The following is a 4,690-nucleotide window of genomic DNA, read 5'->3' as shown; positions in this document are numbered from 1 at the left end:
GCGGCCCACGTGACCCGCGGCCGCCACTCCCCGGCCCCGCCCGGGGAACGCTCCGCCCTGCGCCGGGGCCGCCGCGCCGCCAGGGGCGCTGTGCGCGGGCGGGCTGAGCGCTGAGGGTGAAGCTGCGGCGGCGCTCGGGGCGGGTACTGGGCGCTGGCACTGCCCGCTATTAAAATACATAATCGGGTTTCCTTTGAAAGCGTTTTACTGCGCATGCAAAACAGTAACAAGTTCTGTAAGTTTAATAGTTCGAGGACTTTTTTTTTTTTTTTTCTTCAAGCGTTAAAAGCAATTAGATGAAGACATTGCAGAATCACAGAATCTACGAGGTTGGGAAAGACCTCTGAGATCATCAAATCCAACCTAAGACTAAACACTACAGTGTTAAACAGACCATGGCACTCAGTGCCATGTCCAGTCTTTTTTAAACATCTCCGTGGCGGCGACTCCACCTCCCTTGGCAGCCCATTCCACTGTCAAATCACCCTTTCTGTGAAGAATTTCATCCTGACGTCTAACATAAACCTCCCCTGGTGCAGCTAAATACTGTATTAGTTTCACTTTTGTAGAGTACTAGGCACCGGTGTCACTGTATTATTCCCCAAATTTAACACAGATACTCAGACAGTGAGCTTTGTTATTAATATTCAGTAGGGAATGCGTTGAGCAAATTATAAATGCCTGAAATAATAGGTTCTCATAGAAATGTTGGCAAGCTGATGGTGCAAATATGTGGCTAGAAATGAATCATACAAAACCCATAGCCAAAGCTACATGTAAACCGCCTGATTTTGCTGTCATTTATGTGGCACTCAGGTTTCATAGAACATTTTGGCAACTTGTACAAGTATGTCATAGAATTTATAAGAAAATTGCATTCTGCCCTTCCAAAAACAGCACACAGCTCAGCAGACTGGCAGGCATGAAAGGGGCTGAATTCCTAGAAATAGGGTGGAGATCAAGTTAAAGGAGCAAGCTTTGCCAAAACAAGCAACTTCAGCATAGTTCTCTCTTCCAAGAATAAACAGAAGCCAAAAGAGGCGGGCAAGGCTCAGTGTGTACCACCATTTAGCCACATTACCTTAAGCTCCTGACTTTTGGCACATTTAAATCTGTTACCTCAGTTAATGCTAATCATTATAATTCATAGAAATCTCAAGATGTGTCAGTTAAAAGTGCCTGAACTGATAGATTTTTTTATCATACACCAGGTTTTCTACAATTGGCACAATTTCCTGTAACAGCATATTCCATTTTCAGGCAATCATAACTTCAGTCCATAATTCTTAATGATACCAAATTTATTGCCTCAATACAGGCCCAGTTCTTATTACTGGATGTGCAAGTCCTGAGGTTCTGGTTCCTTTCTGGGACCTAGAAGATCGTAGTTCTCTTTGTGGGTCAATCTGAGCAATTGTATTGTTATTCTCTATTTTCAGAGCCTTAATGATATGGCAATAATAAAAAGGGATAACAAAAGTCACAGGAACAATGGGAGGCTAAGGAAATGAATAATATGTTCTAATGCTTTAATTAATGGACCACATATGTAGCTAGGTTTTTTAAAAAACTCACCATTGTTCTTGTACTCTTTACCCAAGTGTGGGACTTTATTCCCGTTAAGTCCTTAAAACCTGGGGTTCTTTTCCTTGTTCTACACAAATTGTATTAATATCCTGCCAGATCATCTGGGTTAGTTTATACTTGTATAAATAGCTGGTTAGAAGGAAAAAAAGAAACACCTGCTTCTCTCTTTCTTTAATCTCACGCCACCATTCACCTCATGGATTTCTTTTACTTTTTTGTCTGAATGTTAATTTTTCTTACCAATAAAATTGAATGAAATGAGAAACACTGTTCACATATTACAACTCTTTTTTTTACAAATTCTACATTTGATATATGTGTGCCATACAAGCTATTACTCAGCTTGCCTCAACATGCATAATGTTCTTGAGTAAGAATAACTGAAGGGCTGACACATGAAAAGTTGGTTGAATTAATTTAAGACAATATCCCTTTCCATTTAAGCAACTATTAACAGTATAGGTTCTGTTTCCTGGATATGTCTGGCCTGATTAGAAAGAGAATTCAATACTTGGAAGGAAAATAAAGAAGTAAAATACAAACCCATCATTTTCATAACCCGTGTACTCCTGGTACGGGAGTGACGCATACAGTCAGCACTGCTTACGCCTTACTGCTAACTTTATAATCCATGTAAATATTTATCATACAGCTATTATCAGTGTAAACATACAGCTTAGTCATTTGTTGACCCATAATGAAAAAGTGACATTGAGATCTTTGCTTAATGGCACAAGGTTTAAACATGTTTTAGAAGCAATAGAGCAGATCTCAGAATACTCACTTTTTCTGAGGGTTATACAGAGGCTTTTCAGCATCTAACAATTGCAAAGAATCATCCTGCTATGAATGCATGGATGCAAATTAAATCCATATCTGAAGGTTATTTTTCTAATTAATGCTGGGAATCTGATAGCAGCACATTTGAAACACTGTTTATGTTAATCTTGAAGGAACTAGTTAGGACTAGCCTGAAAATGTAAGAAGAATGTCAGAGTGTAGTTATGGTAAAGGAACTGTGGCTTTCCTAGACTGTCAGTACGTGACAGTGTTTACAAAAAGCAGAAGAAGAGAAAAGCGGTAACCCAGAATTTGATACACTGAATATTATGAGTCTGTCAGAAAATTAACAAAATACAGATGATCAAAGGATCAGTTTAAACATGTTATTAGTTTGTATACAGCTGTTGCACCACTGCTACCATTCTGGTTCTGGAAACAACATAATGCCTTGGAAACTGTGGAGACAAGCCCTTCTGTGAGAGACAGATGAAAATAAGATCTGATAGTGAATGTTTTGTATGAATTCAGGGCTTACTCTTCTAGAGTCTTTGATCTGATATTAACTGTGCTTTTACTATGTAGTCCATCTCTACTAACTTCTTCTTTGCTGTTGCTTTCTCCAGTTCAGCTGCCAGCATCACTAACACAGTAACTGTATAATACAATATGGATGAATGGAGGGAAAAATAGAGATGCTTTCTCTCCAACTTACAGAGATAAAACAATATATCCTGGTTCTTGATTTGTTCCTATAGACTGCCAGAAGACACAGATGAAACAACCAGATGGAAACTAAAGGAGTGTCTTGGTCTTAATGTGGGCTGGAAGAAATGGACCAACATCAAAAAGGTTTCTCAACACTTACAGCCAAAGGCATCTGATCAGATGATCAGTCACCTCCTGCTTATCTGGATACTTCCATGCTGCAGTGAGACACTTCAGTTTAGCCAAAGCATTTTGAAAAAGCTCAAAAGCCTGAGCTGCTGTATGTAACCAGAAGAGAAGGGAGCAGACCAAAAGGCAGTGTTAAGGGAATGAAAGTGTGAACTATGTCAAGAAGATGGTGCCAGGCAATCTTTCTATGAAACTGAAGGGCTTTCTAAAAAGCAAAGGGAATAGGATGTGACATCACTGATGAAAACAAACTATAGTGTAAAAAGTTATTTGGTATGGACTAACAAAAGAGTAATCTACTGTCATCTAAAACTGATTTTAAAAGGTGCGTATGTAAGCGTTTATCTTCCTAAAAGCTTGATCACAGGATTAATAGTCAAGAAGTTGTTACTTGTAATAATACTGTAGGCAGAAAATATTCTGTTGAATACAGTTGTTTGGGGTTTTTTCAGTGGCAGCATAATTTACATCTCATCATTCACAGTTTATAAAAATCATGACGTTAAAGTATATTCTGCTGCTGGCAAGGAATTTTTCTTAATACTCTAGCTGTGAAAATTTTGTGATTATTTCCCATTTCTATCAGGCATTCACTTAATGTTTTCTGTTATGGAAGCATGGGTTTTGATCCAATTTTTTATGAAATTTCAACTACTTTATAACAAGGACGTGTCAGCATTCTGGTGACATTTGTGTGCTCCATTGGCCTGCAAGGAGCCAGGACAGTGGAAGCAATGTCCTTCCCAAGGGAGATGAAATGTTGATTTACTGTACTCCCAAGTTCCCAGCTCTTAAAGTTGGGCTAATCCAGAGGCAATACCAGAGGGCTTTATCTGGCACTCCTTGTAAAGGAGGATTTGTCAAAGATAGTACAGTAATTTCTCCAGAAATTACATTTAAGCCCCTTCTTGGAAGTCTTTTCTTGCTCTGTATTTTCTTCTGGATATATGAGTAGAATTCATGCTCTGCATGTTTTTGTCTTTCATGCTAACCTTGGTCCTATATTGTATATGCTCACTAGCCTGATTCTTGTTCCCTGCTGAGAGGCTGAGGGAGGGGTGAGGAGGCATTTGGAAGAGGGGCTGATACCAGCAGAAGACCACTTCAAAAATTTTACTTCACAATTTGGTCTTTTTATTTCTGTTTTCATACAAAGAGGGAAGCTTTATTTCCCTTGGAAGTTCGAATCCCAGGAGTTATGAGGAGACATAGTATGCCATAATATTCATGATATCTGTTACATTGAGATGGGCATTATTGTTTGTTTGGTTGGTTTGTTGGTTTCAACTTCCTAAAGCTGTCTTTAACATATTGTTATTTAACAAAACTTAGCCTAATGAAGGCATCTGTCACAGCTCAGAGTGCATTGATCGGCCTTAATTAGGCTTTAATAGTCCCTGACCTGCCTCATCTGGGTCCCCACAGT

The sequence above is a fragment of the Chamaea fasciata genome, unplaced genomic scaffold (genome assembly GCF_029207755.1).
Source record: "Chamaea fasciata isolate MVZ Bird 193981 ecotype frontalis unplaced genomic scaffold, bChaFas1.0.hap1 SCAF_11, whole genome shotgun sequence".
In the NCBI taxonomy this organism is placed as follows: domain Eukaryota; kingdom Metazoa; phylum Chordata; class Aves; order Passeriformes; family Sylviidae; genus Chamaea; species Chamaea fasciata.
Note: the sequence above shows the minus strand (reverse complement) of the source record.